The sequence below is a fragment of the Patagioenas fasciata genome, chromosome 7 (assembly GCF_037038585.1).
Source record: "Patagioenas fasciata isolate bPatFas1 chromosome 7, bPatFas1.hap1, whole genome shotgun sequence".
NCBI classification, from domain to species: domain Eukaryota; kingdom Metazoa; phylum Chordata; class Aves; order Columbiformes; family Columbidae; genus Patagioenas; species Patagioenas fasciata.
The window spans coordinates 7162271-7174515 of NC_092526.1; the positions used below are offsets into that span (position 1 = coordinate 7162271).

At 45.7% G+C, this 12245-nt stretch overlaps 1 protein-coding gene across 6 annotated transcripts in view; it reads right to left on the reverse strand.

The window, feature by feature from the left end:
• Positions 1-12245, reverse strand: part of THSD7B (thrombospondin type 1 domain containing 7B) — a 370487-nt gene that overhangs the window by 307292 nt on the left and 50950 nt on the right. For 3 of the 6 annotated variants that reach the window (XM_071810745.1, XM_071810740.1, XM_071810746.1), the window contains exon 1: positions 8712-8830. The exons of 2 other annotated variants lie outside the window; for them this stretch is intronic. The gene's annotated coding sequence lies outside the window, so the exon portion shown is untranslated. Of the gene's footprint in view, positions 1-8711; positions 8832-12245 lie in introns of those variants that run through there. One more of the 6 variants, XM_071810741.1, reaches the window with a different exon arrangement.

Here is a 12245-nt window from a genome sequence, read left to right on the forward strand (position 1 = left end):
GATCCTTTATATCCTTTAAAGGGAGCAATTAATGCTGCTATTCAAAGTTTCTGACCTTTACCTCTCAGTCCCAGTAGTGTTATTCAAATTTTTCCTTTCAAGCTTAGCAGAAAATAGCAACTATTTGTGCCTTCCCGAAGGCAGATGTGCATTAATCCTAACCTCAAATTGGAGGCAGTTTTGGAAAAGTCATTCGCAACGTTTTCACCTCCAAATGTGCTTCTCTGCAGGATAGGATGCTTCCCAAATTCTGCCTGCCCTTCCAGATCACTTCAGCTTACATGTTCTGCCTTCCAGAAGTATTTTGGCAAGTCACTTTGAAAATGCTTTCATGGCTGCATAAAGTTGTGCATCCCATACTGCATTCCCCCTCATCTTCCTCTGCAAGACCGTGACTTTTGCTATGATTATTTTCAGTGAAGCCACAGCAATAAGTTCCATTCTCTTTATTCCTTCTAACACCAAACCCCACTGAGCCTCCCTGCCCCTCTTCTTCCTCCACAAAATTAGTTACTCAGCTTCCCTGTTGCCTCTTTCAGAATATTCCTTAAGGAGCACCCCAGAATCAAAACTATATACTTCTTCTTTGTTCTCTTCATCTAATTGGTGTTTTCGTACTGCCAAACACAGAGGCTGATACCTGGAAAGCCAAGAAAGCAGGGCATTTTCAGAACTGACACACAAAGGCATTTTGCACTTTATTTTCAAAGTATGATTAATGCATGCTATCTTTTATAATGTGCCAAATACCTTGCACACCCCCAAAAGAAAATTTTATACACACACACACACACATATATATAAAAATACATCATATGCCTCCAAATCTGTCTCTCTCAAAAAAAAAATCAAATCTGATAGTTCTAGTCCATCAATACCTTTCTGCGTTAAACCCTTCCTGATATGGAAGTCATTACAGCTCATCTGGAAGACTGACAAGCTAATATTCCTCTAGACCCAGAGAAAGGGTGTTCCACCGCCAAAACTCCTGCGAACAGTCAGGGTAAAGTCAGAGCCATTTAAAGAGGGAGCGAGCCGGGCTCAGCTAAGTGCTGCGCAGGGAAGAGGCAATCAACTTGACAGTAAATGTAATTAGTGTTATACTTCCTGCCAAAATTAGACATGATATAAGCAGATATATCAAACAAATTTGACATGATATATTACCACTGATGTGCCTAAATATATAAAATGGGGGGGAAGGGAGGGCTTGGCTTTTGGAAGGGTAGAAATAACGGGTTTTATCTTTTAAGGCAAAAAAAGAAATCTTGACATGTCTCCATCATTTCTGTCCCCATCTTGTTTGTTCATTAAAGTTTCTTCTGTCCCTTCCAGTTCCTATTTCCATCACGGTCAGAGTGACACAAAACATCCTCTTTTTGTTGCAGCTCACTAAAATCGAAGCTGCATCATGTCTCTTTTTCATGTCTTTTCTTCCCTCCTTGTCACTCAGAGGCTTCAATCTATTTGCTTTCTGAACACATTTGCCATCTGAACCTGTTTCTCGACACCAGCTCGCTTGTTTGCCTCCTTCTCGCTTGCGCTCACCGAAACTCCTTCCCATCATATTGCGCCTCCAAACTGCCACCAGCTCCCGGCTGTCACTCACCCATCTCCTTTTCCTCAGTCCCAATACCCAATTTCCATCATCTTTGCAAATTTCCTACTACGAGCAGTTTTCTATTATTTTAAGTACATTCTACTGTTTTCCTTCCCACTAACCACACATTTATCCCACTGCTCCCTGACAACTTGTTAAGCTTCTCTATATCTACCGGCTCTTCCACCAGGTCAGCTACAGTGGGATGCACCGTCCCCATCGCATTTTTCTTGATGATTCCAGTACACGGACCAAACACCTGAGACTCATTTCACATCTCACTGTGTTTAGCAAAACAAGACAAATTAATAAGATACTGCAGTGACATCTGCAAATAAATCCCTCCCTACCAAACTCCAGCCTCAAGTTCTGCACATACAAAAAACAAACCAGAGCACCATCTAGAACTGAGAAATGTTAACAAAAGCCTCAGAAAATAACTTAATTGAGAGATACTCTTTCAAATGTATGTTTCTAATTCCTAACCTAGATACTGGAGAAGAAGAACCATTCCCAGCTCAACAGCAAAGCAGAAATAACCAGAAGATGGGAATTCTCAGCGCTCTCAGAGCTGGACCTGGAGATTAATACATTTTTCTGTTCAAAGGAAAAATACATATACATATATACGACAATATATATACAATATATACAATACATATACAATATATACAACACCTTCCCAAAAGAAAAAATAATTGAACTAGAACAGAATGGTTATTTTCTTGCTTGCTCTTGCTAGAAAGCAATGTTAAAGCTTTCACTGAGAGGCAGCCAAGCTGTACTCAAGTTTTATTATTATTTTAACCATTTGCTTTTTTTTTTTTCAATTTCCATTTTGAAGTTTTACTTGAAAATATTACAATGAAATCCTGCAACGTTTAGATCAGTTCCCAAGTCATTATACCTGTAAAAGGGTGACCTTCCCCTAATAATACACTGCCCATGGACCGAGCTGCGTCCTCCCCACAGGGAAGCTCTGAGCTGCTCCGTTTTGTGCAGCACCTGAACTTGCCACTAAAGTACTTGAGGTGGAAAAAATGTAGGCCAAGCACAGGTATTTATGACCTTTTTTTTTGATGGGAAGTTTAAAAATTACTTTGCCCCAAAAAATAAGTCTTTAACTGGACTTGTCTTTGCTGTTCCAGCAAACGCAGAGCATATTGCGGTTCATCTCCTGACAAATTACTCTCCGGGAGAATACAAATCATCCGTGCTGAGCTTCAGAACGGCTCTGGAAGAAAGCTCCGTATCAACCCACTGGAGACAAAAAGACGGCAACAAAACAGCCTCCATCCCAGTGGAAAGCCTCCCTTGCTCATAAACAGGAGTTTTAATCCCATTCATTAACAGCTGAATTGCGCTCACCTTTACTGGGTACATCCTCAGGTCGCTCTTCCATCCATTACATTTTTTGCTATGGGCGTATCCTCTCTTTTATTAACAACTGTAATATAATTGAACACGCATTCCTACACAGGACAGGTTATTCTCCTGACTGTTCAAAAACATTTCACAAGATGGAGCACAGTTGAATTTTTAAATAGCAAAACAAGACAAAAAACAAGAGATTCTACTGTGTTTCTGTTGGGATGGTTTTGCAAAACACAGGTTAGCATCTATGTCAAGGCTCCCATCACTCAAGTTTTTTCTTTCATGAATGAATATCACATGCTAAAAACTGATGCTACATAAATTGTACATCATCAATGGATATAGTTGCGATCACGGAGTCCGCTGCTCTCACCACTACTAAAGCTGTATAGCATATTTAATGCAGATAGCTGAAATTAATTACAGAGCCTTAAATATTTGCAGCCTACAGCTTTCTAAGTATCCCAGAAGGCAAATGTTAATGCCCAGGAGTCATTACCCCATACTGCAGCAGCCTCACTGCTCTGCTCTCCGCTACCTGCTGACATCAATTTTGCAATGAAAACCCAGCAACTCAGTAAGAATAGGTGCCTAAGCAAAGAAAAAAACCTATATCTAGACACAGAATATCACTTTCCTGTTATGCATGTACAAAAGAAATAATTAATATATTTATTTTAATATATTTATATATCCTACAAACTCTACTCTGGCGAGTTCCGCTCTCCGCAGTCTCCTGTTGGAAACACAGCAGACACAAACCCATGCTGTTCTCACCACCCAATATGAATTACAAGCCATTGTGGGAGATGGGTCAGAAACGGCCATAATTACACCTAACAACCGAAGGGATGGTTTAATCTGATCTCTCCTTTGGAAGGCTACACCAGTCTGAAAGAGCCAAAGGGCACGCAGCGTTGTTCTGTCCGTTCTGGACAGCCTGAAGGCAGACAAGGAGTCCCCCCTCACTCTGAGCAAGGCTGGGACCAGGAGCTGGCCACATTGATTTTACACCATCACCAACCTTTCAAAAATACCCAGTAATCATTACCAGAAAAATCCCCTTTCTGCAGAAACATTCACACTTTCTATTCCAGCAACTGATGCAGGAGGGTGACTATTTCTCTGTTTTCTAATAGTTTTTAAGTAGTTTTAAATGTTCGTTTCTTTAATAAAACCATTTGTTTTCCTTCTCTCCTCATTCATTCTACCCTTTCAGGTCACGTCACCTCAGCTACAACACTTTTCACACTTTACTGCACTGGAACCGCCTTTGTCACCGGGCGCCCTGCATCACCCAGGGACATCGGAGCCGCTGCGGGAACCAGCAGATTCTCCCACCTGTTCTCCATCTCCGCCAGCATCATCCCAGCGCATGTATGGATACCATACATCACAAACACCTCACCACAGAGAGCTGGTTTCCAGCCCTAAGCAACGGGGACAGGGCTGGAACAGGCAGGCAAGGACAGGGAGGCACAATCCACCGGGTAAGATTAAGACATCTTAGGCAGGCAAAATTTATTACATTGTTAATACAGTTTTTTCTTTGCTTTCTCAGCGGTCCCTGAATCTCCTCCCTCACCCATTTCATACACTTTCTCAAAACAGCTGCTTGCTATGTAAGCACAGGTGAAAAAAAAGGGGAAAACCAACCTCCTTTAAAAGTAGCTACATTATTGTCAGACCCAAACTATAAGCATTAGCTACATGGCACTCAACAGAAAAGAGAGAGAAGCAATCGAAAAGCTTTTCAAAAAAAATTAGCAGAAAATTTTCAGCCAGAATAAAAGTTAACAAATAAAAATTATAATAGAACGGAAGCGCAACTAAAAGCATTCCCAGTAAAAATGATGCAGTGTGAACTTAATACTCAAGTGTTCAATCTAAATGCAGCAGAAGTACAAAGGAATGCCTAAAGATGAGTCAATAAGAAGGTATTTGAAGCAGAAATAGCATTACCAGCACATTTATGGTAAGCTTGCTGGTCCAAAGCACAGTATTTCTTGGTTCTTGTGTTCAAAACAAGACTGTGGCCACGGAGCACTGGTGCTCAGACACAGAAGTGAGGCAGGAGGGCTCATCAGTGCTGAGGCTGCACCTCTGCAGACCCGCAGAGCGAGCACAGAAACCTCCCTTCCTTGCAGAGTTCCTGGTTTTAAGCGACCCACGCAACTTTTTTACCCTCTGCGGTGCTTCATTAGGTTTCCCCAGCGAAGTACCCACTTCATGCCCATCTGGAAGCAGCTTGGGATGTGGTGGGATTCACAGCTTGCAGCAGTAGCACCACAGGGATCAGCATCCATCAGCACCGTCCTGGCCTCACCTGGCAGTCACACCTCCATTGCACAGCACACCCTCCCAACTGCTTCACTTTACATGATCTTGGGGCAAAGAAACAGAAAAGGCACCTTTACCAACATCTGGAATGCTATGTCAGTGATAAACTAAGTTTTGCGAAGCTCAGGCAAGGAGCTGGAGTGATGCGTGGGCAAAACCTCATGGCACAGGAGCACCCAGAACACACCGAGCAACACGCCACAGTGGCACAAAGTTTTTTGGCCAGGAAGTCTGATTCTGTCATATCACAGAACTCAGTTATAATGAGGCAAAAGAGTCCATCCATAGCACCTAAACGTCGCTGGTTTGCAGGAAAACCACACGAGCTCTCGCCATTAAACAATCCTGTGAAGTGCAGTCAGGACAAGTCAAAGTTTCATTTTCTATTGTGTTAATACACAACACAGCAGCTATGTTTAGTGAAAACAATGCTTTTGTCTCACTACACTGAAACATAAACCTGAGATCCAAGAAAGTTCCTAACAATTGACAACCTGGACACGTCCTTTTTGACTACATCTCGAGGCACCCTGGTAGGACAGTTTCCCTCACCTACAAAATGCCCCAAGAAGTTCCCAGAACCACCTTCACACCAGGCAGCTCCAGCAGACGCGTTTCTGCTTTCCCCCCATCCAGCCCAGCGCAGCACGCACCATTAAAGCACAGTGGACACCTCTGAGGGACAACGGAGAACTCACCTCCCAGAGAGGCAGCCTGGAGGCATTTCCACCACCTCTTCAATCTACAACAGCACTCCCGTTGCTCAGCTTTCAGAATCTAAGGTACGGGGATGCGAGCAGCATTGCAGGGCAGGGAAGCAGAACAGACACAGGTATTCATGGTGCTGGTGCAGCACTGTCAACTCGGGATTTATTTTTAATTTCTTCATCCCGCTCTTTGCTCACCGCCAGCGCAGCCACAGAAGCTTAGTTGCCTTGGACACCTGGATAGGACCACGAACATCACAGCGCAGCTTCCATCACAACCCCATGCCCACCTACCAACAGCAAAGGAGAATCAAAACCTTCCAAAGCGCTACCACTACCTGGTTCTTCCACTCCCCCAAACCATTCGCGCTTCATTATCTCTGTGGTGCTATTCAGCAGCGAGCTTGGCACAGGGTATTGCGACACCTGGTACGTCTCATCCGCTCCAGCTCGGGCTCCTCACGTGCTCTGCTCTGCTACCAACCGCTGGGAGAGTTGCTGCTGTGCCCAAATACTAACGGAGCAAGTGACTAAAACAGGCACGAGAGCTCTGTTCACCTGTCTGAGGGCAAGACAAGATACTGGTTAGGGAAAAAAGTATATATATATGTTGAAGTGCAAGGAGACCCGTGGGAATTCCCACTTCTTCCTCGCAAACCCCAGAACTTTGTTGCCATCAAAGGCAGCTAAAAGCAGCAGCAGGAGTGTCTCCTACCAGAGCAGCGTGTCAGCAAACACGCGTCAGTGCGATCCTTATCCGTGAGGCTTTCGAGTGAATAGACGTCCCTAGAAAGCAGTCACTATAAATACAGTTTTCCTGAATATCATTACTGATCCAGAAGTAATGAAATAGCAGATAATACGGCCCCAGGGTACAAATCAACCACCTACCCTAATGCATACAGATGGAGCTCAACAGCTCTTCTGCTCTCCCATTACCAGAGTGAAATGGGATCTCTGAGACACCATCATGGTAAAGCAGAAGGGAAGCTTACTAATGAGTGGTGTTTATTTCTGATTCTTCAGAAAAGGCTTTAAATGCCGCAATCAGAGAAAAAAAATCTCTATTTTTATGCATGAAGATGAGTAGACGCAGCTTCCCCTCACAGAACCAAGATAAAAAAGCAGAATGAACAATCTCCTGCTCTGCCCTGATTTTGCAGAAAAGCCTTTGCTGAGAACAGTGTCTAGGTACTTTTTGTAATAATCAGCGATGAAACTTCACCCAGTCCCTCCAAAGAAAGCAGCAAAACTGCCATGACTTACAGCAGGATCATGCTCCTCTTGTTGATGTTCACATCAGTTCAAGCAGTAACTTCCACAATGCTCTAAAACCGACTCAGCAAATGCAGAAGGTACAGCAGGCACAGCATCTCCCTGCTTCCACCCTTAGGAAAATTTAGCCCTTGACGCCAGGAGCTACTCCCACAACAATGTGACATTTTGCATTGTGAGCCGGTCACATCCCCACATACCAGCCCTGCCAAGGCACAGCACCACACACCCGATGAATCCACACCTGCCTGCTTGGAGAAGCATCCCTGTACTCAAGCATGTTACTTCAAAGCTATCTCTCTCATCTTCACCATGACGTTACTTAAACTCCACTGAAATCGTTCCAGAAACTAAAGAGTTCGGCACTTTTTTCAGCAGTTCGCTCAAAGTTTGAAGATTTTATGATGCACGCTGACACCCACACAAGGCACCTGCGTGACACAAGGCACAAGAAACAGCAGCTCTTGCAGTCACCACGTCCTCCGTCACGCACTTTCAGTGACACCTGGTTCTAACAGGTACGTGATCCCACTCACACAGACATCCCCCGCACGGCTTCTTTCAGAAATTACATTCTCAGGGAATCAATTCTTTAAGCTGATTTTGTTTTCATTAGACGAATTAAACAATGTATTTCAATTATAGGAAAGAGCTGGAGGCAGCGGTCAGCGAGTACTTTTTATGACCCTCATCTATTCTTTTAAAAGGCTTCTCCAGAAACACTCAGGCACAAGAGTGGGAGGGAGGGAACGGGGAGGAGGGAAGGAACATGTCCACAGCCAGTCCTCATTCATACCTTCATACAATAAAGTGCAAACTCCATAAGCTTTGACCTTGAATGAATAACACCACACACAAAAAAATAAAACACCAAGCACTACAAATTAAGCAGAAACGTTCACAATACCGAATGGTTAAGGAAGAAGCGTATTAAGAGTTGCCTTACTTAAAATTGCTGATTGAAGAATCGATAGAGGGAAAAAGACAACTCGACCACATTTCGGTACTGTGACTGAGGGTGGGTGGGTGACAAAGTATGATTCTATAAGCCATCCCGCATGACAAAAAAGCACAAACCCCCGAAGAGGCAGCTCTGCCAGCAGAAGCTGAGCTACTTTCCAAAGCTCTCGGGCAGCCGGGAGTTCACAGCAGTTCCGCACCGAGCCGGAGCGGTTAATATCTATTCAAACTTCACCTGTTTCACGGAGGGGACGGCGCTCCGCGACCACCCGCCCGCACCCCCCGCGGGATCCGGGGCGTCCCGGAGGCGCCGGGTGCGAGCGGCCGGGGCTCCCCGCTGCGGAGCGAGCCGAGGAATCCCAGCCGGAGCGCTCCCAAAAAAACACCGCAACTTCTCCCGCTCGTCGCGACCCGCCGGACCCGTGTCCCTCCCACCCCCGGATCCCCAGACCCACCCGCTCCCCCGGCACCGGGGCGGCCGCACCTCCACGCAGCCCGGGGCGCGACATCCAGCAGCGGCGGCGGGAGCTCTGCGGTGCCGGCGCCGCGGGCGAGCCCGGGCGGGCGGGTGGCGGGGGCGGCGCCGGGCGTTCCGCGGGCGGGGTTCGCTCAGCGCGCAGCGCGGCGGAGCCGCGGGCGGAGCGAAAATGAGGAGGCGGCGGCGGCCGCGCTCCCGTCCCGGCACGGCCGCCAGCGCTCCCGACAGCTCCGCAAGAGCTCCGCTCCGGCGGCGGAACCGGCACCGCCTGGCGCCCTCTGCCGGGCTGAGCGGGCGGTGCCGCCAGGGGGCGGAGGGACCGGCCGCCCCGCCCCGGGAGCCCGGCGGGAGAGTCGGGGTGCGGGTTCGCGGTGCGGCTGAACACGGGGTGGGGTTCCCCCGAAACACAGGGGGTTCCCCCGGTCCCGGCTGCCGCAGCTGTGCCGGCGCCCCCGCCCCGGTAACGGTCCCTCCGGCTGCGCCTGCAAACCATTGGCGCCTGCAGCTCATCCACCTGCAGCTGCGAACCTCGTGGAGCTTTAACCAACCCCGGGAAGTTGTTTCTTAGGCTGTTAGATAAACAGAGACGGAGTTTTCCACTTATCTTATTAAATACACAGTAGCTCTACAAAATTAGGCAATATGGGGTTTAATTTTATGTTTAGCCCACCCTAAATTCCCAATATTGGGTTTTTCACCAACCCCCTCATCCTGTTGGCTGTGCAGTTTTAAGGATACTTCCAGTGATTCATAACGAGATAGAATCATAGACTCATAGAATCATTTCGGTTGGAAGAGACCCTCAGGATCATCGAGTCCAACCATAACCTACTCCAGCACTAAACCATGTCCCTAAGAACCTCGTCTGAACACTTTTTAAACCCCTCCAGGGATGGTGACTCCACCACTGCCTTGGGCAGCCTGTTTTAGGGCTTCACAACCCTTTCTGTGAAGAAATGTTTCCTAATATCCAATCTAAACCTTCCCTGGCGCAGCTTGAGATCATCACTAATACATTCTCTACCAGCTTTGCCCGAGGAACATTACTCCCATTGACTTTCAAAGTCATCTAAGTCATATTTTCAGGAATTTAATTAGTGTAAGAGATCACCAAACTGGCTGAAGCCCTTGATTAAGGAGGGAATATTTATCGATCGTAGGAAGAGGAGGCAGGGTGGGTACTGAATCCATCACTTTTTAAATACCTGCAGTGAATGATTTCAGTTTAGTTTATCTGCGCTGTTTAAAAATTCAACTAGGCATTATTCAGTGCAACCAATACTTTTTTATACAACCAGTCAGGAAGTTTAGGTGTTATTCAGGACAAATTAATGCACATACCCAGCTCTGCAAGTACTAGGTGACTGTACACACAATGACATTACTACAACATTCACTCCAGCTTCACACAGTTCTTATTTCTGCATTGTTAAAGCAGGTTCATCCTCACACTGTGCAGTGTGTGAAACTAATTATGACTACTGAGAATGAGAAATAACTCCACTGACACGAGCCGGTATAAATGAGTGACAATAGGGCCCTTTAATACATGACCTTTGCGCTAACACTATACCCCAGGGATAACCTATTCGGGCTCCGAAAATTAGCTCAGCAGATGTTTTCCATTCAACAAGAACAATGTCTATAACATTTTAATGGATATAGCTGTGTCACTAGTGTTTCTCATTTTTCTTTGCAGAAATATTAAATATTGGGAAATCCTAATGCAAGGATTGTTCATATCACCATAGCATCTACAGGCTCCAAATGAAAACAGAACTTTGTTGTGTTACATTGTGCATAACAAATAAGTGTTCCTGCCTCAGAGAGCTTACATCTTACAAAGACAAGAAACAGCAGACAAAAGATTACAGAATAATAGAATAGTTCAGGTTGGAAGGGACCTTCAAAGGTCATCTAGTCCAACCTCCCCTGCTGTGAGCAGGGCCATCTTCAACAACCTTCAAATGAAGGCAGAGAGATGTGATGATATTTATCACAAGCTGTAAAAACCGCAACTGAAGTTGAAACAAAAGTTTTCCGCCTCCAGGTTCAGTTCTGCCCATTTCTCTCATCAATGATTAGGCATCATCCTGCAAGTTTACTGGGGAAGGAAAGTCCACCAATGACTGCATCCCAGGTAGCAAGGAATGCTCCAAAATACATTGTGTGAGAAAAGCTGTATTTGCCCAAAACAGTATGTTTTGAAAAGGTTTTCTCTCGGGTGTTTCTCAGGTCAGAGAGCCCCACCACAAATGCCCAACATGAGGAGCAGAGGGCACGCACTGGGGCTGCACCAGCCCCGGCTTCGCTTCTCTGCTCCCTGCTTCGTTTCTCCACTGAAAGTTCTTAAAGGTCTCATTTTTGTCTGTCACAGAATAGAAAACACCTCTTGAAATGTCAGGAGATTTTCACAAGCGACACTTCTCTTTCTCCTGACTGGCCCTGGACTATGGGCAGTTACACTCTGTCTCCTTTCCTACAGTCCTCACATTGTCATCTGCTGGAATAGCTGCATTTTGCACCCCATGCTTAACCTGGAGTTGAAGCAGCCAGGAAACTGCACTGCTGCAGTTCTTGGCTTAATTTGCCAATGTAGAGTTTGCAGAAGCCCCAAGAGCAGCAATGAAGAGTCCTTGCTGTCCTACAGCCAGCTGAGCGCTGGCTCCCCTCAGCGCACAGTTTGGCTTTAATTCTCTTCCTTGAGACTTCAGTTTTCCAGAAAATCTTGATGGAGGACTTGTATTTACCTAAATGATGTGTAAGAAGTGAGTATGGAGTGAATATGTAAGAAATACATGAAACAAACTGCTTTTCTCAATTTGAGTAGAAAAGCTGGAGTAAGAGACCAAGAAGCAGCAACAGGGGAATAAAAGCACAAATGTCGAGCATGAAGAAGCTTGGAACTCAAAGTAACCTGTTAGGCTGTTTTTCAGCCCAGATCACTTGTTTCTTCTTGTTCCTACTCTTTGTGATCCTCTTATTACATGGCTCTCACCTGCTTTGTGGGGCTCAAAGACAGAAAACTGGTACCCAGGTACTGTGAGTACTGGAAGCATTAATCCAGCTCTTGCTCATGGATGACTAGCTCAGCCTAAGAAGGGAATAACAAAGCCACTTGAATGACAGCTTGGATCAGGTTCATAATGACCTGGTTTGTACAGGCCAGGTGTTATGTAGATTGGAGCTTGTTATTGTGCAAAATTTTGGCAAGCTTTGCAATGCAACAGCCAGTTCCAGCAGAGCTGGGCAGAAAGCCACCGACTACAGGCAGGTCTATCTTCAGCAAGATGGGCAAAGAAGCCGTCTTTTTCTGTACTCAGTACCTTGGGGATGTGAACCTACCTGCCTGCACGGCATCTGGAATAAAGCTTATAAAGGAACAGAGAACAGTTTCAAAACACGGAATTCCAGGCTTCAAAACAAAGAGGAAAGCTTGCGTAAAAATACATCACCAAGTTTATTGTCTGTTTCTTAGGAAGCAAAAATTCAGAGCAAAATGGTACAAGAT